We start from the raw sequence: 27,628 nt of genomic DNA, 5'->3' as shown, positions 1-27,628 counted from the left end.
ATAACGGAAACGTTAAAGCTATGTCTTTTTTAGGACTAGAAAAAATAGAGTTCAGAAGAAGAATAGACAGAAAAAAGCATTATTGCAGAGAGAATGCAAGTGGATTAAAAAGTCAAGAGCACAAGGTAGTTTCGGTCTGACCGTTTGACATGAGCGCATTTGTGTAGGTTATGTACTGTACTAAATGTCTCCGATTAATGTGTATAGAACTTGTATGTATTTGCTGTTTACCAGGTTATCCCTGATATGTTTGATTTTGCACTGTACCTATGGTGAACACCTCCCCTCGTGGCATACCTAGTCAGCATGTATTTTACCTGACCCGCTTCACTAAGGAGCTGTGGTCTGGAGAAGCGCCGGGAGTGGTGCGAAATAGCTATTACCATCATGGCTCCTAGCATGCACTGGTCCGGCGTGCCTGGTGTCTCCATGAGTGTTAGGCACTGAATAAAGTCCTGATGGAAGAAATACCTATGTGAGTGCCCCCTTCTTTTTGTCACTTCTCTTGATGTATAAATAATTGATTTTCCCTATCGCCCACGACGGCACCCATGAAGAGACCGCTCCCTCATCTGCGGGACAGGGAACAGGAACAACTTGCATATAAGGATGACCTGAGCTACTATTCCCCAGTTCTTTTTCCTGTCCTGCAGAGGAACGGGATGGGTCTCTTTGTTCTGTGTGCATATAAGGATAAGGACTGTGGGGGCCTTGGTCATTACTGGACTTACAGGGTTCTTCATGCGGCAGAAGTCCTCTTTTGAGAGGCCGCTACAGGAGTCTGGTGCAGCCTCTCCCCGCCTGTGCACAGCGCACATCTCCCGGGCCCTCTCACTCCCTTCGGCGGCCTTGCTTCCATTGCGGGCTCCGTCATTTTTTGGGTTACACTACGGGCAGCCGGGGAGGGGCGGAGCTTGCGGAGGCATGAGTGTGACTTGATGTCATCACATGCTGGAAGGGGAATGATGGCGCTGTGGCCTACAGGAAGTACCTAGGAGAGAGGAGGAAATCTGGCAGGAGATTTAAATTGGAGAGGTGCCCAGCCAGTCCTAGAACCTCTCCAGGCCTTGGGAGAATGTCTCCTCCAGGCTTAGGACCCATGGAGCCTGCATCCCACACTGATAATATGGAACCCGCTTCGATAGCTAAGACGGTACCTTAAGGTGGGGGTAGGGGGACTCTGTCCCACATGACTCTATTTTTCTGATGGTGGTTTTCATTTACAATTTTAGGTTAACGAAGTCCCTAAATAGATTAAATCTAAAAGCAAGGAATGTGTGTTATGTAGAATGTGTGGGCTCACATAATGAATCCTGTGTTAAGAAGATTGTAGAGGATGTGTCTCCAGCCTTTACTAAAGACTGTTGGTCTTTTCAACGGTCGGGTGCTAGTAGTAAAGTTGCTTCCGATCACCCATCCTTGCTTGTTACCTCAGATGAGACAGAATGTTTTGAGATGGAAGAAGGAGAATTGGATGAGGATTCTGAGGTGTTGGATGAATGTCATAGTGGAGCTCTGTTTCCAACCGAGAATGTGGATGGCTTGGTCCAAGTGGTTAGAGCAACAATGAAGCTGGAGGACAAGGTCGAGTCTATGTCTGTACAGGACCGTTCACACAGCCATTGGTTCCTGTCCCGATACTCACCTGTTCAAGTAAAATAACGGATCATGAAAAAAACGGGTTACCAACGGTTGCAAGCGGATTGCAAACTGGTCTAGTAACCCATTTTTTTTTTAACGGTTGAAAACTCCTATATTATATCCATTTGTACCCATTTTAATCCGCTAATCATTTAATCCATTAATTCCTGGTTCATGCCACCTCTTCTGAGCATGCTCAGAAGAAAATAGAGGTGAAAAACGGATTGAAATTAACGGGGACAAACGGGTACATTAAAGGGTAACCCATTTTTAACCCGTTTCCCATAGACTTCAATGTTAAATTTAAAAGACCCGTTTTTCACCCGTTATTTTTGACGGACAAAAAAATTGTACATGGAACGTCTTTTGGCCGTCAAAAATAACGGGTTAGAAACATAACTGGGGCAAACGGGTGATAAAAGACTGTAAAAAATCCCTTTGAGATCAATGGGATCCGTTTAGGGCTCGTTCACACAGCCGCCTGCTCCCGTCAAAAAATGCCCGTTATGCAACCCGTTTGCTAATTTTGAAAACGGGTTGTAAAGGGCTATAAACGGATCCCATTGATCTCAATGGGATTTTTTTTACAGTCCTTTATCACCCGTTTGCACCAGTTATGTTTCTAACCTGTTATTTTTGACGGCCAAAAGACGTTCTATGCACAATTTTTTTGCCCGTCAAAAATAATGGGTGAAAAACGGGTCTTTTAAATTTAACATTGAAGTCTATGGGAAACGGGTTACCCTTTAATGTACTCGTTTGTCCCCTTTAATTTCAATCCGTTTTTCACCTCTATTTTCTTCTGAGCATGCTCAGAAGAGGTGGCATGAACAAGGAATTAATGGATTAAAGGATTAACGGATTAAAACGGGTACAAACGGATATAATATAGGAGTTTTCAACCGTTAAAAAAAAAAAAAACGGGTTACTAGACCAGTTTGCAAACCGTTTGCACCCGTTGATAACCCGTTTTTTTCATGTTCCGTTATTTTACTTGAATGGGTGAATATCGGGACGGGAACCAATGGCTGTGTGAACTTAGCCTTACAGCCCTTTACAACCCGTTTGCAAAATTAGCATTTTTTGACGGGAGCAGGTGGCTGTGTGAACGAGCCCTAAGAAGAGAATTGCTTTTCCAGTTCATGAATCCTTATCTTCTATAATAAAGTATGAGTGGCAGAAACCAGATAAAAAGTTTGCGGTTGTGCCAGGAGCTATTAAAAGAAGATATCCTTTTCAAGATGAGGATTGTGCTAATTGGGAAAGATCCCCTAAAATTGATCCGCCTGTGGCTAAGATGGCTAAAAAAAAGCACCCCTTACATTTGAGGATGGTGGTTCACTAAAGGAACCTATGGATAGAAAGGCATGGTTTCCTGAAAAAAACTTGGGAAGCAGTTGCTGGCTCCTTTAGACCCGTGATTGCTGCCACATCTGTAGCCAGATCTCTTAGGGTCTGGATTGATCAGCTGGGGGAGCAGATTAGAGATGGTACCCCAAGAAAACAGCTGCAGGCATCAATATCTACTCTAGCAGCAGCTGCGGACTTTATTTCTGATGCATCCGCAGATACTTTAAAACTGTCTGCCAGAGCCTCAGCCTGTTCAAATTCAGCCAGGAGAACCATATGGCTAAAAGAGTGGAAGGGGGACCACACTTCTAAATCTAAGTTATCTGCTTCACCTTATAAAGGTTCCTTTCTCTTTGGCAAAGAATTTGATCAGGTTTTAGAAAAGGTCTCTGATAGGAAGAAAAGTTCCCCTTCTATCCCCTCCAGAACAAGAGTCCCTTTCAGGGAGGGGGATTTCCATAGCGTTTTCTTTCAGATCAGGGATTGGAGAGGTCAGAATAGAGGCAGAGGGTTCATCTTCACCACCCCTGATACTGCCAAAAGTATGAGGTCCCCAGTGGGAGGCAGGTTATCCCAATTTTTTTCCCCAATGGGAAGAGATTTCTGCAAACCACTGCGTAAAGCATGGTTTAAGAACGATCTTTTCATGTCTCCCGACCTCCAGGTTTGTTCAGATGGATCTTCGAGCATTTCCAGAGAAACAGGCTGCCCTGGAGAAAGAAGTTTATTCCCTGTTAGAGAAAAAAGTTCTGAATCAGGTTCCAGAGGGGAAGAGGATACTATTCGACCCCCTTTTTGGTAAGGATACCAAACGGCTCCTTCCACACCATAATAAATCTGAAGCTACTAAATCATTTTACTTAAATATGAAAAATTCTGTATGGAGACGATTCAGTCAGCTATTTTGAACCTGAGTCAGAACTGTTTCATGGTCACCCTGGATCTGAGGGATGCATACTATCATGTCCCGATTTTTCTGGGTCACCAGAAGTATCTCAGGATTGCAGTTTATCTAGGGAATTCTTTAGTGCACCTACAGTTTCAAGCTCTTCCTTTGGTCTGTCCCAAGCACCTAGTGTTTTCACCAATCTCATGGCAGAGGTGATAGCCCATATGAGAGAACAGGACATTGTCATAGTCCCGTACTTGGATAATTTTCTCTTGGTGTCAGATTCAAGGGAGCTCCTGATAAAACAGGTCCACAGAGTGCGAAAAAATTTGCTGAAACTGGGGTTAGAAGTGAACTTGGAGAAATCCCATCTAGTTCCTGGTCAAGTGTGTTCCTTCTTGGGGATAGGGCTAGATTCAACCTGCCAAATATCCTTCCTTCCTCAGCCCAAGGTAGCTCTGGTCCAGAAGAGGGTCTCCCAGTGATTTCTGTAAGATTAGCAAAGTAAGTGCTGGGTCTTTTAACCTCCTGTATCCTGGCTGTTCGTTGGGGTAAATATCACTCAAGGAGGTTGCAGGAGCAGATTCTGAGCCAGTGGGACAGAGCCCAGAGTTCATTACAGTCAGATAGCCCTCTCAAACACAGTAAAAAGGTCCCTTCTCTGGTAGAAAAAATTATTCCCTGGATAAAGAAAAACGAGTTTATAATGACCACGGATGCAAGCCCCTGGGGGTGGGGGGGCTCACAGGGAGTCCCTAATTTTGCAGGGTCAGTGGAGTCGAGAGGTATCCAGAGAGTCTCAGAATTTGAGTGAATTGAAAGCTGTCCTTTTCGCCATTTCTCAGTCACTTCCCCTGGATTCAGGAAAGGATCTGAAGATATTCACAGACAATTCTATGGTGGTAGCCACCTGAATCATTAAGGGGGAACCAGATCTTTCTCTCTCATGAGAACTTGTCACCATATCTTCAGACTGGCAGAGATTCATCTAAGTTCCTTATTTGCTCTCCACCTAATGGGATCCCAAAACTGCATTGTGGACTACCTAAGCAGACACCGCCTGAACCAGGGGGAGTGGGAATTAGACCAGTTGGTGTTTTCCCAGATTTGGGGAACCCCTCTGATAGATTTGTTTGCATCCAAGTTAAACAGAAAACTGGAAATGTTTTATTCCCTGTCCCCGACAGACCATCCCTTAGGGATAGATGCCTTCTTCCATTATTGGGGCAGGGGTCTCCTTTATGCATGCCCTCCAGTCAGGTTGCTCCCAAGGGTCTTGAAGAAAATAAAAGAGGACAGGGCATTGGTGATAGTTATTGCCCCATTCTGGCCCCGGAGGGTTTGGTTCACATTGTTGCGAAAGATGTCCATAGCAACCCCTTAGATTCTTCTGGAATCCCCGAGCCTTCTTCGTCAGGGACAAGTATTTCATGCCGAGACCTCCAATCTTTATCTCACGGTATGGCTGTTGAAAGAGGGATCCTAGCTCAGAGGGGTCTTTCGGACCACGTGATCTCAACTCTGCTGGCGAGTAGGAAAAAGGTAACTTCTCAGATTTACTTAAGAACATGGAAGGCTTATGTAGGTTTGTGGTTATGGTAGGCAGGTCTTGATAAACATCTTAGACCTAGCACTTTAACCCCTTAAAGGGGTACTCCCATGGAAAACTTTTTTCTTTTTTTTTTAAATCAACTGGTGCCAGAAAGTTAAACAGATTTGTAAATCACTTCTAATAAAAAATCTTAATCCTTCCAGTACTTTTTAGGGGCTGTATACTAAAGAGAAATCCAAAAAAGAAATGCATTTCCTCTGATGTTATGACCACAGTGCTCTCTGCTGACCTCTGCTGTCCATTTCAGGAACTGTCAAGAGCTGGAGAAAATCCCCATAGCAAACATATGCTTCTCTAAAGTGTTCTGCGGGCGCAGTAGAGGGCTGAAATGTTTTTTGGGGGCATGTCTCATTTAGGAAGCGCCCATGGTGCCAGAACAGCAAAAAAAACATGGCACACTATTTGGGAACCTACACCCCTCAAGGAACGTAAAAAGGGGTACAGTGAGCCTTAACACCCCAGAGGTGTTTGACAAATTTTCACTAAAGTTGGATGTGAAAATGAAAATTTTTATTTTCTTCACTAAAATGCTGGTGCAACCCCATATTTTTCATTTTCACAAGGGGTAATAGGTAAAAATGTCCCCCAAAATTTGTAACCCCATTTCTCTCAAGTAAGAAAATACCTCTTATGTGGTTGTAAAGTGTTCGGCGGGTGCAGTAGAGGGCTCAAAAGGGAAGGAGCGACAATGTCACCAACTGGGGCTTGTCTCTGACTTGCACGCTAAAGAATACTTAAACTTTGCATTGGCAATTCTCTCCTACAGCAAAGGACACTGGCATCACTACCACGGGAAAAAGCAAGTAAAAACCGTGCCACTTATCTGAACCACTGTAATCTAGATTGTTCACAGACTGCATGACTGCATTAGCACTTTTCTCCTAAGGAAGCATCAGCTACAAAGCTGTATCATGAAGTTTTTCATTGTTTTACCCTAATTCAAATCATTATGTGGGACATTTCTTTGGCAAGTGATTTTTTTAAAGTAATTTTTTTAGCTTTTTCGTTCACAATGTGCAACACATTTATCAAACTATCAAACTATTCTACTTTTATCTGATTAAATGTTGCAGTGAAGTTGGGGGCCGTGTGACAATTGTAGTAAATTTCACACGGACCTTAATACAATTTTCATACAGAGCCAGGGTTGACCTTCCCTGTGATAACTTCTAAATCTGGCCATGCGACATTTCACAAAAAATCGCTTGTTATAAATCAGTGACGACTGTACAAAGTGCTGTAAATAAGAACACTTCATGGTAATGAAATTAAAACGTTCTAAATTAAATGTTGCAGAAAATGTTGCACGGAGCCAGCCTGCGACTTTTCATGTGACAAATTGAGATGAGAAATGCTGTCTTAATGGTTTGGTGCGCCTCTATAGTGAGTAGTGGCAGGGCCACGGGTGTTGCAGTGAGTTGTGGAATCAGATGTTATTAACCCTGGGGGTAGGATGTTATTAACCCCTATGTATTTGTGACGCCAGTGTGGTTTTCGGGTTCCGGAACACCACACACCCGGATTCTCCGTAATCCCACGGGCTAGCAGTGAATAAAGAGTCCACAACTAGTAATGGGAAAATGAAGGCTTTACTGAATAGAAGACAGGTGTAATTATCTTCACAGCTATGGCCAGATTGTCCCAGGGAGGTGACCAGTACCCAGAGGACCTCACAGCTTGCTGGACCAATATTTGTAATAGACTTGACTTGGACTTGTAATTTAGACTTGATGGTTAATAGACTGGACTAGACTATGTGCAGGACTTGACTTACTATCATTGACAGCAGACATAGACTTGACTTACTGGAGAGTTGTAGCTTTGTGGAACGCCAGATGCTGAACACTTGTCCTGAGATTCTCTGGTAGCTGCTTCAGCAAAGACTTAGATGTTGTAGCTATGAGCACATAACTCAAAGAGAGAGAATTAAAGATGCCTGTCCTTATATAGTGAGGGGGCTGGACTATAGCCCATTGGTCAAGCTGTGGGTCATAGGTTAAACCTGGTGGTCTCTGGGATTACATATTGCAACAAATCATATAACAGTATAACATAACATGTGATCAGCTTACTCACACAGGTCCTTGGAGTCCTCCAAAGGTCCTATATACTATCTATACATTAGAATCCTATCTATGGCCTTAAGGTAACATACACCACATTTAATAAACTAGCAAGATAACACAAGGTGTCCCTGCAGGGGAGCCCCCAGGTCACTGAGGGACTCAACCTGACAGGGCCTACAGGTAGTACAGTTCTATATACCTGTAGTGGGACACCACAATAGATATATACCTGTAGTGGGACACCACAAAATTGCACTATATGGGGGAGATTTATAAAAACCTGTGTAGAGGAAGAGGGATTCAGTTGCCCATAGCAACCAATTAGATTGCTTCTTTCATTTTTCAGATGCCCCTTTAAAAATGAAAGCAATCTGATTGGTCTCTATGGGCAACTGCACAACTCTTCCTCTACACAATTTCGATAAATTTCCCCTATGTATGTTAAGAGAGATTCAGTGCATACTCGTATACGACCTTGGCTTTTACACTTAAATGGGTACTGTCAAAAATGGGTATGTCATAGAGACTGTGGGGGTTTGAGTGTTAAGACCATGATCCATCACTAGCACGAGCCGGGAGGAGTGCGCTTCGCGTGTTTTCTCACATTTCCGTGTCATGTGACCATGGCAATCTCACATTGCACGCCTATGGGAACTTCTTATTCCCAGAAACACAAAGGGGAGAGAAGTGTATTCTCCCACCTCATTCTAGTGTTCAATCATGATCTGAGTGTTTTAGACCCTAACTGAAAACTAAAACAAGCGGGAGGAGAAGCGCACAGCTACACACTAGGACATGTCAAATGTTTTTTGGAATGACACATACACTGTAAAGAAAATAACTTTTTCTACTTGCACTTTAATATTTTTTTTAAAGTAATTTTAATAAGCGGTTGAGACAACTCCTTTATGAAAAAAAAAAATCTTGCGCATTTATGGTGTTACGTAAGTAATGTTAAGAAGAAAAAAAAGTTCCAGTTCATCAGAATAATGACACTTTACATATAAATTGACTTCTAAAACTAACAACTTTCTCAGTGCGTTCCTTTTGAAAACCTCAAGCTGTTCTGGTCTTCCTACACTAGATGGCATGCCTTGTACACTTCTGCCATTGCCTTTTCAGCTGCTTATCTGATTCATGGCTATAAAGCAACACATTATTAAAAGCACACAACTCCAGCAAGATAGAGGAACAATTATTACATGCCATTGGCCTTCATTTCATGTTTGTCTTCCTAGTATGAGACCTTTTCCTGCCACATTTTATTACTTTGAGATTTTTCTCATGTAGTGTTCTTAATTACAGAGATTGGGAAATCCAGTGTATCATGGCAGTGCTCGATAACCATTATTGTGTAATAAAGCTTTTATTACCAAGCAGATGTCTTCTCATGAAATGCAAGCTTCTGAAGTGCCAGTGGCGTTTTCTATAGGCTTCACTACAAATGTCTGATCAGCTACCAGAGACTTTTTGAGGTAAATATCTAAGTACTGTATCTGGGTACTACCTAAGAAGCATAGCACCGTGTTTTAAAGTTTAGGAAAGTTGATAATACAAAATAAAACAGCTCTAGCTACAACTTTCCATTTTTTGTTGTGGAGTAGGTATAGCTTTTACCAAGTGTGTTGATGTTATTGTTAAATATAGTACAGTACTAAAAATCTAAGTCTTTGTTTGTGTAGTGACTTTCATCTATAGAAATATCAAAAACCAAATCCCCATTTGTGAATATTAAATAAAAAATGGCCGCCTCTAGGTTGGCTTTTCAACTACTTGTAGTAGGGAATTTAGAATATCTGTACACCTGGCCTTACTACTTTGGTTTTCCAGTTCACATCAGGAAAATTATTGACGCAAGTGCATTGATCTTATTCCCTATATTGTGAGTATTTTTAGACAAGACTCTAAGCTTGTCATTTCTTATCCTATGTGCTGCTGGCATGTTCTGAAATTGTTTTGAGGAAATTGTACTGATAAATTATCACCCTTTTGCCCCCCCCCCTTTCCTAGTTTAAATATTCCTTTAAAAAAAACTGTTTGCTGTGGACATTTGTTTCCTTGAAAGAAACATGCATTTTTTGTACAGTTCCTTTCTATTCCAAATAGAGCTATCATGGGAGACAAAGTCAAACCCTTGCCCCTGACACCATTCACCAAGCCATAAGTTAAATTCACTAATGCGCATCTGCCTATCATTGTGAATGTTATGCACAGGCATAACTGCAGAGAAGGAAACATTTGATGCAGCGTCCTGTTTATCATCACCAAGTGTGTAAAAAGCTTTCTTCACCTCTAAAACCACATTGCAAGCCAGGTCATTTGTCCCTAGATGAACAAGAACATCCAATTCCCCTTCCAGCTTTCCTTCCTAAAGGGGTACTCTGCCCCTAGACATCATATCCACTAGTCAAAGGATAGGGGATACGATGTCTGATTGCTGGAGGGGGGGGGGTCTGGCCGCTGGGACCCCTGCGATTACTGGACCGGCACCTCAGCGTTCTGAACTTTTATGTTCAGAATGTTTTTTTCAGGTGGCCGTGGTTGTGACGCCATGACTACAGCCGTCACACTCCCTCCTATAGACATGAATGGAGGGTGCGTGGCGTCATGATCACGGCCACTCAAACCCAGCATTTTGAACACTGGTTTGCAGGCCCAGAGATGGCAGGGTGTCCCAGTTGCCTGACCCCCTGCGATAAGACATCTTTTCCCCCATCCTTTGAAATGGAGATAAGGTGTCTAGGGGAGGAGTACCCCTTAGTAATATTAAGCATAAGTTTCCTATCCCTGCTAGCCGTAGCACCAGGAAGAAATCTCACAAAACCATTTTCCAACTCCACAGCTGTTAAATAATAAAATCACCCAACAACTGCTTTCTATCAGACCTCATCTTATCTTTTTTTTGTCTTTGGCTGCAGTCTCGCATACCTTAGATAGATAATGGTTTCTCAACCTCTGTGCCTGAGACAACCTCCATGTATGAAAATGCTGCAAATTTGAGCCACAAACTGTTAATCATGCCTTCTATCCAAAACTCTGCCTACCCGGACCTGCAGTAACCCATATGCCATATGGGTTATGCCATAACCCATATACCAATCTCAGACTTTATCTACAGATCAGACAGCCTCAAAACCTCTAAAAAGTAAGGCTAAGTTGACACGGCCATTGTCTCTTGTCCTGCTATTCTTCCATCATTGCTGCTAAACAGACCATACTAAAAAATGTCATCTGTTAAAAGTCAGCCGCCTACAGACTCTCGCAGTTGGGGGTACTACAACCCTCATCATGGAACAGACCCGTTTCCATGATGGGAATAGTAGTTCCCCCTGCTGTGGGAATCTGCGGGAGGCTGTGGAGACTACAGTAGTGCTTGTACTACTACCCCCATCATGGAACTGAGTCTGTTCCATGTTGAGGGTAGTATAGGGGTTGAGGGATTGATCGCATTGGGTCTCACTTCTGAGACCCGCTACAATCATAAGCTATTAACCAGGGGAGTGGGCGGAATGCTCCGCTCCCTAGCGATGTATATTTGTCCCATACTTTCATATTCCCCGCCAGAACCCTCAGTTGCCATTCACGGCTCTCGGCTGGGCTTTTAAACTCATACTGTGTGGATCGAGATTAAGAGAGCTGGCCGGCCGGGGAACACAGCACAATGCCGCCAGCTACCCCAGAAGGAACGGTCCCTCCTACTACTGCTCCCATTTTGGGAGTTGTAATAGGAGGGACGGCTCCTGCCGGGGAAGCGGGCGGCCAGCTCTCTGAATCACGTTTAAAAACCCTGCCGAGAGCCGTGAATGGCCACTTGGTGCCAGCCATTCAGGGCTCTGGCGCCCACCTGCTTCCCTGGTTCATAGCTTATGATCACAGCGGGTTATGATCACAGATGTGAGACCCGGTGCGATCAATCCCTCAGTCACTGTACTTCTACCCTCAACATGGAACAGACTCTGCTCCATGATGGGGTAGTAGAACAAGCACTACTGTAGTCTCCCCGGCCACCCACAGACTAACACAGTCGAGGGATCTACTATCATGGAAATTAGTCTTCCATGATGGGAGTAGTAGTCCCGCGGCACTGCAGGAGTCCGTTGTTTTCACGTCTTCTGAGCATGCTCAGAAGTAATAATGGATCAAAAAACGAATTTTAAAAACCGTGTGCAAACGGATGACATTAAAGGCTCATCCCTTTGCCATAGACCAAGCATAAGCAACCTTCGGCACTGCAAAAGTTTAGGAGTACATATCCCATGATGCTTTTACATCTAAAATGCTGCTAAAGCATCATGGGAAATGTAGTCCAAAACATCTGCAGGGCCGAAGGTTGCTTATGCCTCCCATACACTATAATGTTAAATTTAATATACCCGTTTCTGTTCCGTTTTTTTAACATAAAAAAATACTACATGCAACATCTTTTCTCCACTAAAAAAACGGAATAGGAACCAACAAGTGACAAAAGACTGTAAAAAATCCCATTGACATCAATGAGATTTATTTACAGCTGTGTGCAAAAGCCTTGAACAGATTTGAGAAGGGGCTTGAATTAATGTGGACTGACGTTAATGTGAATGAGCCCTAAGACATGGAATAACAATTCCTGCACTGAACTTAGCTGGCCAGTGTGTGCATATACTTTATAAGTGATGCCCCCATCTCCCCAATGACTGATCCTTTTGAATATCTATTGTGTTTTTGCTTTAACATGGTTAAAGTCATTCGTGTATAAAGTAAACTTCAATGACCCAGCCTATTTCCTGTACTGTCAAGCCTTCTCTTGTAAGAATAAGTGTCCTTTTATTTGGTAGAGTGCAGCGTGATGTTTTTGGCAGAAGCATTGCTTTTGACTTGCATAAATTTGTGACCTTAACTGAAGCAAAAGTAAATGCTTGCCTCAGTGTCCATGATAACTCCACTCTTGGATACCTACAGGCAATGTTTATGTGTCCAGTTTATTACAAAAACGTAACTAATGCCTTTGTTACGTTATGGGATACTTAAAAAGATAGTGTTACAGCATATACAATTTACATGGAATCAGACTCCTTTCAAGTTTGTTTGATATTAACTCCTTAATGCCACATGGCAAAAGTACATCTCATGGTGCCATTTATGGATGGATGCCATGTATGTCAGGAGCACAGCCCTCTGCATACCCGGCAGCCGTTATCGACCACAGTCAGTGGTTAGCTCCAATCCCAGTGATTTAACTACTTACCTGCTGCAGTCAATGGTGACTATGGCATCTAGGTGGTTAAGTTATGTGCTGCTAACTTTATGCATCTGAATGGACCCCGCACTTTGCTTATTTGGTTTTCAGTAAGTAACTTTCTGAAGGTGATGTGTGGCTGCCATTATTTAAATAAAATCCCTCATAATCAAATTTTAAAATAATTTTGAACTAAAAATAGCAGGAGCTATTAAAATGTCATATGTCCTAAATGGTGAGGGCTGCAAACAAAATAACATGGCATTGGCATTATTCAAGTCAAAAAGTGTTCATTAAAGGGGTACTCCACTGGAAAACATTTTTTTTTTAATCAACTGGTGCCAGAAAGTGAAACAGATTTGTAAATTACTTCTATTTTAAAATCTTAATCCTTCCAGTACTTATCAGCTACTGTATGCTCCACAGGAAGTTCTTTTCTTTTTGAATTTTCTCTCTGTCTGACCACTGTGCTCTCTGCTGACACCTCTGTCCATTTTAGAAACAGTCCACCAGAGTAGGAGCAAATCCCCATAGAAAACCTATCCTGCTCTGGACAGTTCCTAAAATGGACAGAAAGGAAATTAAAAAGAAAATAACTTTCTGTGGAGCATACAGCAGCTGATAACTACTGGAAGGATTATGATTTTTAAGTAGAAGTAATTTACAAATCTGTTTTACTTTCTGCACCAGTTTATTTAAAAAAATAAAAAAAAATCCTGGGGAGTACCCCTTTAAGTCCTGTCTACCTCCAACATGCTTTCAATAAAAACTACAGCTCACTGCACAAAAGCCACACTAAGCTCTGCAGATGGAACATTCAAGCTATATTGGTCAGAATAAAGGTATGCAAAGCAATATAAAAAATAACAGCGATAATTAATTTATATAGTTTTTGTTATCAGGAAAGGTATAAAAATTTTAAAAAGTTGCAGTGATAACAGGTCCTACTAAAAGATGTTGTCCTCTTCCTCAAGAAACTGCAATAAAATATTGGGGAATGGGATTTTAAACCAGAATCTGGTAAATGATATTAGCACTAGTGTTGGTTCTGATCTGGCTTATAAACATTTTCTATTCCTTTAGATGATTTTTATTTTATTTTTTATCAGAGATCAAGCATTGATTCTCCACCAACAGTTTCACCTTATTTCTAAATCCGTGTTGTGTATGAAATTCAAATGTTACCAATCTTCTTCTTTTTTCAGGCTTTAGTGTCTATTCCATCTAGTTGATGGATTATAGAGCTATAGTTTTACTCTCCTCTCATGATGGTAAAGAAACTCAACAGTTCTTACTATATAAGTGTAAATCACAGGGCTATGAACTAGTGTTTTGACTGAAAAAAGAATTAGGATGGAGACCATATCCTCTACAGTTCATTTGTAGTTCAAGGACTGCTGTATGGTGACTCTCGACTTACGCCATGTTTTGATATAAGCTGATCACCAGTAGTTCCAGAAAATTACAGCGTTCCTCATTTCCGCTCTTTCATTTCTCCTTTGAAATTTCTGCCATGGCCACTTGTCCCCAGGATATAAACAGAGATAACCCTGAGAAGGGACAAATATTTATAGTCCATTCTTTGGCAATTAGAGGTGTTTTCTATCAACAACACTCCAATCACTGCTGCATTCAAATGGAAGGCATGTGACCCATGTTTTGTTAATAGTGGAGGTCCCAGCAGTCAGACACTGATCATCTATTCTGTGGTCAGGTGATAAGTGTTGTTGGTCGAAACCACCGTCATCACCACCACCATGTCAGTTGGGTATCTAAATACAAATAGCATAGAGGGACTGCTGGCGGTTTCGCTGTGTGCACTTCTTCCAGCCTGAAGGGCGGAAGAAGCGCACACAGTGCGAAACTACTGGCAGTCACCTCTGAGCACCCTGCATCAGGTCTGGAACCGGTGATGTCAATGTGAGCAGTTGAAGCGGAATCGGCCAGCTGAAGCCTAGCGGTGAGTGTGAGTAACCGTGTCTCTTCTATACTATTTGTATTTAGTGACTTAGTTCTTTCTTGTTCCCAGCACCACTAGACCCCACACTCAGGACTTTGGTCTCCTGCTGTGATAGAGGTACCACAGCCCAGTGACCCTGACTACTTTATAACAATAGTACCACTATACATATGAAGTAATATTCAGTTGGGTATCTGATACCATTCTTTATTTGAGCTAATAAATAGTAACAATTGGACTACTGTTCCCTAGAGGAGATATACAGTGGGGCAAAAAAGTATTTAGTCAGCTACTAATTGTGCAAGTTCTCCCACTTAAAAAGATGAGAGGCGCCTGTAGTTTTCATCATAGGTATACCTCAACTTTGAGAGACATAATGAGAAAACAAAATCCATAAAATCACAGTCCGATTTTTAAAGAATTTATTTGCAAATTATGGTGTAAAAAAAGTATTTGTTTAATAACAAAAGTTCTTCTCAATACTTTGTTATATACCCTTTATTGGTAATGACAGAGGTCAAATGTTTTCTGTAAGTCTTCACAAGGTTTTCACACTCTGTTGCTGGTATTTTGGCCCATTCCTCCATGAAGATCTCCTCTAGAGCAGTGATGTTTTGGGGCTGTGGCTGGGCAACACAGACTTTCAACTCCCTCATAAGGTTTTCTATGGGGTTGAGATCTGGAGACTAGCTAGGCCACTCCAGGACCTTGAAATGCTTCTTACGAAGCCACTTTTTCGTTACCCGGGTGGTGTCTTTGGGATCATTGTCATGCTGAAAGACCCAGCCATGTTTCATCTTCCATGCCCTTGCTAATGGAAGGAGGTTTTCTCTCAAAATCTCATGATACATGACCCCATTCATTCTTTCCTTTACACGGATCAGTCGTCCTGGTCCCTTAGCAGAAAAAACATGCCCCAAAGTATGATGTTTCCACCCCCATGCTTCAGAGTAGGTATGGTATTTCTTGAATGCAACTCAGCATTCTTTCTCTTACAAACACAAGATTTCATCTGACCATATGACATTCTCCCAATACTCTTCTGGATCATCCAAATGCTCTCTAGCAAACTTCAGACGGGCCCGGACATGTACTGGCTTAAGCAGGAGGACACGTCTGGCACTGCATGATTTGAGTCACTGGCGGCGTATATTTTACCGATGGTAGCCTTTGTTACTTTGGTCCCAGCTCTCTGCAGGTCATTCACTAGGCCCCCCTGTGTTATCATTTTGGCACCACGGGGTAAGATCTTGCGTGGAGCCCCAGATCGAGGGAGATTATCAGTGGACTTATATGTCTTCCATTTTCTAATAATTGCTCCCAGAGTTGAATTATTTACACCAAGCTGCTTGCCTATTGCAGATTCGGTCTTCCCAGCCTGGTGCAGGTCTACAATTTTGTTTCTGGTTTCCTTTGACTGCTCTTTGGTCTTGGCCATAGTGGAGTTTGGAGTGTGAATGTTTGAGGTTGTGTTCATGTATCTGTATACTGATAACAAGTTCAAACAGGTGCCATTAATACAGGTAGCGAGTGGAGGACAGAGGAAACTCTTAAAGAAGAAGTTAAAGGTCTGTGAGAGCCAGAAATCTTGCATGTTTGTAGGAGACCAAATACTTCAATCATAATTGGCAAATACATTCTTTAAAAATAAGACAATGTGATTTTATGGGTTTTTTCCTTCTCATTATGTCAGGCCTCTCATCTTTTTAAGTGGGAGAACTTGCACAATTGGCGGCTGACTAAATGCTTTTTATGCCCCACTGTATCTTTAAGATGTCCTCCAGATACTTGAACATTCTTGCACAGACTTTCCAGGTATTCTATGGTGGATGAAGTATTTTTAGCTGGATATCCTTAACCCCTTAAGGACGCAGGACGTAAATGTACGTCCTGGTGAGGTGGTACTTAACGCACCAGGACGTACATTTACGTCCTAAGCATAACCGCGGGCATCGGAGCGATGCCCGTGTCATGCGCGGCTGATCCCGGCTGCTGATCGCAGCCAGGGACCCGCCGGCAATGGCCGACGCCCGCGATCTCGCGGGCGTCCGCCATTAACCCCTCAGGTGCCGGGATCAATACAGATCCCGGCATCTGCGGCAGTTCGCGATTAAAATGAACGATCGGATCGCCCGCAGCGCTGCTGCGGGGATCCGATCATTCATAACGCCGCACGGAGGTCCCCTCACCTTCCTCCATGCGGCTCCCGGCGTCTCCTGCTCTGGTCTGTGATCGAGCAGACCAGAGCAGGAGATGACCGATAATACTGATCTGTTCTATGTCCTATACATAGAACAGATCAGTATTAGCAATCATGGTATTGCTATGAATAGTCCCCTATGGGGACTATTCAAGTGTAAAAAAAAATGTAAAAAAATGTAAAAGTAAAAGTAAAAAAAAAGTGAAAAATCCCCTCCCCCAATAAAAAAGTAAAACGTCCGTTTTTTCCTATTTTACCCCCAAAAAGCGTAAAAAACATTTTTTATAGACATATTTGGTATCGCCGCGTGCGTAAATGTCCGAACTATTAAAATAAAATGTTAATGATCCCATACGGTGAACGGCGTGAACGAAAAAAAATTTAAAAAGTCCAAAATTCCTACTTTTTTAATACATTTTATTAAAAAAAAAATTATAAAAAATTTATTAAAAGTTTTTTATATACAAATGTGGTATCAAAAAAAAGTACAGATCATGGCGCAAAAAATGAGCCCCCATACCGCCGCTTATACGGAAAAATAAAAAAGTTATAGGTCATCAAAATAAAGGGATTATAAACGTACTAATTTGGTTAAAAAGTTTGTGATTTTTTTTAAGCGCAACAATAATATAAAAGTATATAATAATGGGTATCATTTTAATCGTATTGACCCTCAGAATAAAGAACACATGTCATTTTTACCAGAAATTGTACGGCGTGAAAACAAAACCTTCCAAAATTAGCAAAATTGCGTTTTTCGTTTTAATTTCCCCACAAAAATAGTGTTTTTTGGTTGCGCCATACATTTTATGATATAATGAGTGATGTCATTACAAAGGACAACTGGTCGCGCAAAAAACAAGCCCTCATACTAGTCTGTGGATGAAAATATAAAAGAGTTATGATTTTTAGAAGGCGAGGAGGAAAAAATGAAAACGTAAAAATTAAATTGTCTGAGTCCTTAAGGCCAAAATGGGCTGAGTCCTTAAGGGGTTAAAAATTTAGGCCCACACTTTACAGAAATGCTGTAGTTCTTTTGTGTTTCAGGGCATCTCAATGGAGTTGTAATCTGAACTTTGCCATTCCAGCTTTTTGATTTTTTTTTTATGTAAAATTGCTGGTATGCTTTGGATTATTGCCTTGTTTAAATGGGTATTCTGGACAGTTATTGCATTTCCACAGAATATGTCATATATGTCTGATAATATAGGTGTGGGTCCCAGGGATAGCACCTACTTTAGAGATCGATATACCTTTATTCCCTACTTGCCTGGTTGAAGCAACTGAAGGTGGTTGGGAAGCCAAAAATAGCCAAACATGCTGTTTTACGCATTTTACATAACTTTCATAAACGATAATAGGAGTTTTGTAACCAGCAAAGCACTGCTGTTCTCAACACACTTAAAACATCTGTAGGACCCCAAGTGAATGTCCTTTTTTCCCCCTGCCGGGCCAAAATATGTTGGTGTACTTTTTATGTTGTATGGTAAAGCATGGATTGTTCCATTATATACTGAGTCGTCCAGTAAAAATGTATTATGTGCAGTATTTTTAGAATGAGAGCCTATTGACATATTGTCACATCAGTCAGATGTTCCTGTCAATGTATACAATGCTTTTGGAAAGTTTTCAGACCCTTTCACTTTTTTCACATTTTATTATATTATGGCCTTGTGCAAAAAAAAAAAAAAAAAAAAAGGAATCCAGTTTTCCCCACTCTGCACTTAATATTCCATAATAAAACAAGTAAAAACAACATTTATGAACTTTTTCCAAATGTATTAAAGGGGTACTCCGGTGGAAAACCAGTACTTATTAGCTGCTGTATACTACAAAGGAAGTTGTGAAGTTATTGTCTGTCTGACCACAGCGCTCTCTGCTGACATTTAAACACGTGCATTGATGCAGATGGCGTGATCTGTATTGATCATGGTATCTGAGAGGTTAATGGCGGACATCAGCGCGATCGCTGATGTCCGCCATTACCGGCGGTTCCCCGGCTGCTTATAGCAGCTGGGACCTGCAGTGCATGACGCGAGCACCGCTCCGATGTACAGGACATAAATATATGTCTTGGTGCGCAAAGTACCTCCGCACCAGGACGTACATTTACGTCCGTGGTCGTTAAGGGGTTAAATTCCACATAGATATAAGTATTCAGAACTTTTGCTATGACAGTGGAAATTTTGCTCTGGGGACATCCTATTTCTCTTGATCATCTCTGAGATGTTTCCATGTCTTGATTGGAGTCACCTGTGGTAAATTAAGTTAATTGGACAGGATTTGGAAATACACAGCCCTGTCTGTATAAGATCTCACAGCTGACAATGCATATTAGAGCAAAAAACTAAGCCATAAGGAGAAAGAACTGCCTATAGAGTTCAGCAACAGAACTATTTGGAGCCACAGATCTGGAGAAGGGTGCAACAAGAGCCATTGGCCTCCATAATTCTTAACCTCTTCAGGACATAGGGCGTATGGATACGCCCTGCATCCCGAGTCCTTAAGGACCGAGGGCGTATCCATACGCCCGTGGGAATTCCGGCCCCCACCGCTAGCCGGTTGTGGACCGGAGCCGGATGCCTGCTGAAATCGTTCAGCAGGCATCCCGGCATATCGCCCAGGGGGGTCATTATGCCCCCCCCCATGTCGGCGATCGCCGCAGATCGCTGGACAATTCAGTCCAGCGATCTGCGGCGATTCCGGGTCAATCGGGTCTCCAGTGACCCGATGACCCGGAATTACTGGCTGTTCGGGGCTGTCTCTGACGGCCCCGAACAGCCAGAGCCTGCAGGGGTGAGGTGGCACTGGTGCCACCTCACGATCGCCCTGATTCGTCGGCCGGATTACCGGCCGACCAATCAGGGCGCCTGCTGCGGGTGTCCCTCCCGCACCCGCTCCGCCCCTCTTCCGGAGGACGTGAGCGGGTGCGGGACGTGCACCCCGGGTGCTGGGGACCCTGATCCCCGGCGTTAATGTTGGGATCGGGGCCCCAGGAGCAGCGGCTGCGGGACTGACTTGCGGCGTCTGGATCGTTGGAGGTGAGTGACAGCCTCCTTCTGTTGCTTAGCAACAGCTCCCAGCATGCAAAAAGGGCATGCTGGGAGCTGTAGTTATGCAACAGCAGGAGGCAGACCACCCCAACTCCCAGCATTCTCTTATGGGCATGCTGGGACTTATGGTTTTGCAACAGCTGGAGGCACATTCTTTCTATGGAAAAGTGTACCTTCAGCTGTTGTATAACTACAACTCCCAGCTTGCACAAACAGCTAAAGTGCATGCTGGGAGTTGTAGTGGTGCATCTGCTGGTTGCATAACTACAACTCCCAGCATGCCCGTTGGCTGTCGGTGACTGCTGAGAGTTGTAGTTTTGCAACAGCTGAAGGCACACTGGTTGTGAAACTCAGAGTTTTTTTTTACCTAACTCAGTGTTTCACGACCGGTGTGCCTCCAGCTGTTGCAAACTACAACTCTCAGCAGTCACCGTACACCATGCACCGTACATGCTGGGAGTTGTAGTTTTGCAACAGCTGGAGGCACACTGGTTGTGAAACACTTAGTTAGGTCACAAACTCAGTGATACATAACCAGCGTGCCTACAGCTGTTGCAAAATTGCAACTCTCAGCAGTCACCGACAGCCAACGGGCATGCTGGGAGTTGTAGTTATGCAACAGCTGGATGCCCCCCCCCCCCCCAATGTGAACGTACAGGGTACACTCACATGGGCGGAGGATTACAGTAAGTATCTGGCTGCAAATTTGAGCTGCCGCAAACTTTCTGCTGCAGCTCAAATTCACTACTGTGAACCCCCCGCCCGTGCGACTGTACCCTAAAAACACTACACTACACTACCACAAAAAATAAAATAAAAAGTAAAAAACACTACATATACACATACCCCCACACAGCCCCCCTCCCCTCCCCAATAAAAATGAAAAACGTCTGGTACGCCATTGTTTCCAGAACGGAGCCTCCAGCTGTTGCAAAACAACTCCCAGTATTGTCGGACAGCCGTTGACTGTCCAGGCATGCTGGGAGTTTTGCAACAGCTGGAGGCACCCTGTTTGGGAATCACTGGCGTAGAATACCCCTATGTCCACCCCTATGCAAGTCCCTAATTTAGGCCTCAAATGCGCATGGCGCTCTCACTTTGGAGCCCTGTCGTATTTCAAGGCAACAGTTTAGGGCCACATATGGGGTATCTCCGTACTCGGGAGAAATTGTGTTACAAATTTTGGGGGGGTATTTTCTGCTTTTACCCTTTTTAAAAATGTAAAATTTTTGGGAAAACAAGCATTTTAGGTAAAAAAAAATATTTTTTTTTACATATGCAAAAGTCGTGAAACACCTGTGGGGTATAAAGGTTCACTTAACCCCTTGTTATGTTCCCCGAGGGGTCTAGTTTCCAAAATGGTATGCCATGTGGTTTTTTTTTTGCTGTCCTGGCACCATAGGGGCTTCCTAAATGCGGCATGCCCCCAGAGCAAAATTTGCTTTCAAAAAGCCAAATGTGACTCCTTCTCTTCCGAGACCTGTAGTGCGCCAGCAGAGCACTTTTCACCCCCATATGGGGTGTTTTCTGAATCGGGAGAAATTGGGCTTCAAATTTTTAGGGGTATTTTCTGCTATTACCCTTTTTAAAAATAAAAAATTTTTGGGAAAACAAGCATTTTAGGTAAAATTATTATTTTTTTTTTACATTTGCAAAAGTCGTGAAACACCTGTGGGGTATTAAGGTTCACTTTATCCCATGTTACATTCCCCGAGGGGTCTAGTTTCCAAAATGGTATGCCATGTGGGGTTTTTTTTGCTGTTCTGGCACCATAAGGGCTTCCTAAAGGTAACATGCCCCCCAAAAACCATTTCAGAAAAACGTACTGTCCAAAATCCCCTTGTCGCTCCTTCCCTTCTGAGCCCTCTACTGCGCCCGCCGAACACTTTACATAGACATATGAGGTATGTGCTTACTCGAGAGAAATTGGGCTACAAATACAAGTAAAAATTTTGTCCTTTTACCCCTTCTAAAAATTCAAAAATTGGGTCTACAAGAACATGTGAGTGTAAAAAAGGAAGATTGTGAATTTTCTCCTTCACTTTGCTGCTATTCGTGTGAAACACCTAAAGGGTTAAAACGCTGACTGAATGTCATTTTGAATACTTTGGGGGGTGTAGTTTTTATAATGGGGCCATTTATGGGGTATTTCTAATATGAAGACCCTTCAAATCCACTTCAAACCTGAACTGGTCCCTGAAAAATACTGAGTTTGAAAATTTTGTGAAAAATCGGAAAAATCGGAAAATTGCTGCTGACCGTTGAAGCCCTCTGATGTCTTCCAAAAGTAAAAACACGTAAATGCAAACATAAAGTAGACATATTGTATATGTGAACCAAAAAAAAATGTATTCGTAATATCCATTTTCCTTACAAGCAGAGAGCTTCAAAGTTAGAAAAATGCAAAATTTTCACATTTTTCATCAAATTTACGGATTTTTCACCAAGAAAGGATGCAAGTATCGACAAAAATTTACCACTATGTTAAAGTAGAATATGTCACGAAAAAACAATCTCGGAATCAGAATGAGAACTAAAAGCATTCCAGAGTTATTAATGTTTAAAGTGACAGTGGTCAGATGTGCAAAAAACGCTCCGGTCCTTAAGGCCAAAATGGGCTCCGTCCTGAAGGGGTTAAACAGGACTTTTTCTAGACCTGGACACCCCACCAAACTAAGTAATTAGGGAAAAGGGCCTTAGTAACAGAGGTGACCAAGAACCCAATGGTCATTCTGGCCCAAAGATTATGAGTGCCAATAAAAATAAACTTAAAAACGTCAATCATGGCAGAGTGGGCAGAAATAAGCCTCTCCTCAGTAAAGAGCACATGAAAGCTCATCTAGAGTTTGCAACAACAAAAAACACCTAAAGGACTCTCATACTGTAAGAAACAAGATTCTGGCCTGAAAAATTGAACTTTCTGGCCTCAGCTCTAAGCAGTATAGGAAACAAGCACTGCCCATCACCTGCCAAATACAATCCCTAATAGTGGTAGCAGCAACCTTTCAGAGCTTAAAGGGATACTCCGCCCCTAGACAGCTTATCCCCTATGCAAGGAGGATAAGATGTATGATCATAGGGGTCCAGCTGCTGGGGACCCCCGCGATCTCTCCTGCAGCCCCCCCCCCCCCCCCGAGTCATCAGCTCTCCGGAGCTAAGTTTGCTCCGTGGCTGATCACAGGGGCCGGCGGTTCGTGATGTCATGGCTCCGCGCCCTCATGATGTAATGCCCCACCCCCTTAATGCAAGTCTAAGGAAGGGGGCGTGGTACCAGTCACGCCCCCTCCCATAGACTTGCATTAAGGGGGCGGGAGGTAACGTCAAGAGGGGGCAGAGCCATGACATCACAAACCGCCAGTCCCTGTATCGTGAGGAGAGATCACGGGGGTTCCCAGCAGCGAGACCCTATCATCAGACATCTTATCCCCTATCCTTGGATAGGGGCGGACTACCCCTTTAAGAGGATATTCAGAGAAAAATGGCAGAAAATCCCTAAATCCAGGTATGCAAACCAATGGTGCTTCAAGTATATACTGAGTAAAGGGTCTGAATACTTATGTCCATGCAAAATTTTACCAAAAAGTTTGATTTTAGCACAGGGCCATAATAAAATGTGATAAGCGAGAAAGGGTCTGAAAATTTTTCAAATGTACTGTACTATGCAAAACACTGTGTAAAGAGCCTTAAAGGGTTGAAAACTTTTTTAAATCAACTGGTGCCAGAAAGTTAAACCAGATTTGTAAGTTACTTCTATGTAAAAATCTTAATCCTTCCAGTACTTATCAGCTGCTGTAAACTACAGAGGAAGTTCTTTTCTTTTTTAATTTATTTTCTGTCTGTCCACAGTGCTCTCTGGTGACACCTCTGTCCATGTCTAGAGCAGGAACAATTCCCCATAGCAAACCTCTCCTGCTCTGTACAGTTCCTGACATGGAGAGAGGTGTCAGCAGGGAGCACTGTGGACAGTTAAAAAAGAAATTCAAAAAGAAAAGAACTTCCTCTGTATTATACAGCAGCTGATAAGTACTGGAAGGATTAAGATTTTTCAATAGAAGTAATTTACAAATCTGTTTAACTTTCTGGCACCAGTTGATTAAAAAAAGATTGTTTTCCACCGGAGTACCCTTTAACCCAGGTTCTTGTATTGCAGAAGAGGTGCACCCCAAAAACAGAATTTTCTTCCAGATGCGCATGATTTTCAATTTGATTCTACTATTTTTAGTTTCTTATTTTATTTAGTTCAAATATTGAGCCTTTGGTCCTTTTACAAAACAGCAGTTTACTGCGGAGCCACAAACAGCTTTTAGCTGCAACCAGTTTGAAATATTTTGGACACATCCCAGTGCGATGTCAGCATATTTCACATATGGCATATTTTTTTTATTTTTTTTTAAACTGCCACTGAAACCAGGAGGATGGGCTAAACTACATATTAACCCCTTAAGGACCAAGCCCATTTTGACCTTTAAATCAACTGGTGCCAGAAAGTTAAAGGGGTTATCCAGGAAAAAAACTTTTTTTTAATATATCAACTGGCTTCAGAAAGTTAAACAGATTTGTAAATTACTTGTATTAAAAAATCTTAATCCTTTCAGTACTTATGAGCTTCTGAAGTTAAGGTTGTTATTTTCTGTCTAAGTGATCTCTGATGACACGTGTCTCGGGAACCGCCCAGTTTAGAAGAGGTTTGCTATGGGGATTTGCTTCTAAACTGGGCGGTTCCCGAGACACGTGTCATCAGAGATCACTTAGACAGAAAAGAACAACCTTAACTTCAGAAGCTCATAAGTACTGAAAGGATTAAGATTTTTTAATAGAAGTAATTTACAAATCTGTTTAACTTTTTTGGAGCCAGTTGATATATAAAACATTTTTTTCCCTGGATAACCCCTTTAACCTCTTAAGGACCAGGCCATTTTACACCTTAGGACCAGAGCGTATTTTGAACATCTGACCACTGTCACTTTAAGCATTAATAACTCTGGGATGCTTTTACTTATCATTCTGATTCCGAGAATGTTTTTTCGTGACATATTCTACTTTATGTTATTGGTAAAATTTTGTCGATACTTGCATCGTTTCTTATTGAAAAATCCCCAAATTTTATGAAAAATTTTTCTAACTTTGAAGCTCTCTGCTTGTAAGGAAAATGGATATTCCAAATATTTTTTTTTATTAACATATACAATATGTCCACTTTATGTTTGCATCATAAAATTTACGTGTTTTTACTTTTGGAAGACACCAGAGGGCTTCAAAGTTCAGCAGCAATTTTCCAATTTTTCAAAAAATTTCCAAAATCACAATTTTTCAGGGACCAGTTCAGGTTTGAAGTGGATTTGAAGGGTCTTCATATTAGAAATACCCCATAAATGACCCCATTATAAAAACTACACCCCCCAAAGTATTCAAAATGACATTCAGTCAGCGTTTTAACCCTTTAGGTGTTTCACAGGAATAGCAGCAAAGTGAAGGAGAAAATTCACAATCTTCATTTTTTACACTCACATGTTCTTGTAGACCCAATTTTTAAATTTTTACAAGGGGTAAAAGGAGAAATGTATAGTTATATTTGTAGCCCAATTTCTCTCGAGTAAGCACATACCTCATATGTCTATGTAAAGTGTTCGGCGGGCGCAGTAGAGGGCTCAGAAGCAAAGGAGCGACAAGGGGATTTTGGAGAGTACGTTTTTCTGAAATGGTTTTTGGGGGACATGTTGCATTTAGGAAGGCCCTATGGTGCCAGAACAGGAAAAAACACACATGGCATACCATTTTGCAAACTAGACCCCTTGGGGAACATAACAAGGGGTAAAGTGAACCTTAATACCCCACAGGTGTTTCACGACTTTTACATATGTAAAAAAAAATTATAATAATTTCACTAAAATGTGTGTTTCCCCCCAAATTTCACATTTATGCAAGGGTTAATAGCAGAAAATACCCCCCAAAATTTGTAACCCCATCTCTTCTGAGTATAGAGGTACCCCATAAGTTGACCTGAAGTGCACTACGGGCGAACTACAATGCTCAGAAGAGAAGGAGTCATATTTGGCTTTTTGAGGCTTTTTTCCCTTTTACCTCTTGTAAAAATGAAAAGTATAGGGCAACACCAGCATGTTAGTGTAAAAAAATTATTTTTTTACGCTAACATGCTGGTGTAGACCCCAACTTCACCTTTTCATAAGGGGTGAAAGGAGAAAAAGACCCCCAAAATTTGTTAGGCAATTTCTCCCGAGTACGGCGATACCCCATATGTGGCCCTAAACTGTTGCCTTGAAATACAACAGAGCTCCAAAGTGAGAGAGCACCATGCTCATTTGAGGCCTGAATTAGGGATTTGCATAGGGGTGGACATAGGGGTATTCTACGCCAGTGATTCCCAAACAGGGTGCCTCCAGCTGTTGCAAAACTCCCAGCATGCTTGGACAGTCAACGGCTGTCCGGCAATACTGGGAGTTGTTGTTTTGCAACAGCTGGAGGCTCCATTTTGGAAACAGTAGCGTACCAGACGTTTTTCATTTTTATTGGGGAGGGGAGGGGGGCTGTGTAGGGGTATGTGTATATGTAGTGTTTTTTTACTTTTTATTTTATTTTGTGTTAGTGTAGTGTAGTGTTTTTAGGGTACAGTCACACGGGCGGGGGATTACAGCGAGTTTCCCGCTGCGAGTTTGAGCTGCCGCGCAAAATTTGCTGCATCGCAAACCTGCAGCCTGATACTCACTGTAAGCCCCCTGCCCATGTGAATGTACCCTGTACATTCACAGGGGGGGGGGGGGGGTAACCTCCAGCTGTTGCAAAACTACAACTCCCAGCATGCACTGTCTATCAGTGCATGCTGGTAGTTGTAGTTTTGCAACAGCTGGAGGCACACGGGTTGGGAAACACTGAGTTAGGAAACAGACAATGTTTCCCAATCAGTGTGCCTCCAGTTGTTGCAAAACCACTACTCCCAAACATTCTCAGGCATGCTGGAAGTAGTAGTTCGGCAGCATCTTTAGAGCCAGATGTTGCCGAACTACAACTCCCAGCATGCTTGGAGTTGTAGTTTTGCAACATCTGGTGGACTACAGTTTGCAGACCACTAATACAGTGGTTCCCAATCTGTGCCCTTCCAGATGTTGCAAAACTACAACTCCCAGTATGCCAAAACTGTCCAGGCATGCTGGGAGTTGTAGTTCTGCAACATCTGAAGGGCCAGATGTTACAGAACTACAACTCCCAGCATGCCTGGACAATAAGGGCATGCTGAGGATGTGTAGTTTTGCAACATCTGGAAGGGCACAGTGGTCTCCAAACTGTGGACCTCCAGATGTTGCAAAACTGCAACTCCCAGCATGCTTAGATGCCAAGGGCTGTCTGGGCATGCTGGGAGTTGTAGTATACAGGGTCCCATTACAGCATTGCATGTCGCTTTACAGCGACGTGCATTGCTGTAAAGGGCCCGACCGCGGCTGAAGGGGAACTCATCTGTCGCCGCTGCCGCTGTCTTCATCGCCGGGATCTGGGCCTTCAGGGAAGAGGTAAGTACCGGGGCCGGTCCCCAGCACTCCCCCGTCCCCCGCCGCGTCCTCCGGTCTTCCTCCCGTCCTCTCCAGACTTTCAGGGGCCGGGCGTGGCGAGAGGGAGTAACCGCCCCCCC

Source organism: Hyla sarda, chromosome 4 (genome assembly GCF_029499605.1).
Source record: "Hyla sarda isolate aHylSar1 chromosome 4, aHylSar1.hap1, whole genome shotgun sequence".
Lineage (NCBI taxonomy): Eukaryota > Metazoa > Chordata > Amphibia > Anura > Hylidae > Hyla > Hyla sarda.
The sequence above is the reverse complement of the archived record's forward strand: the minus strand, read 5'-3'. Positions refer to the sequence as shown.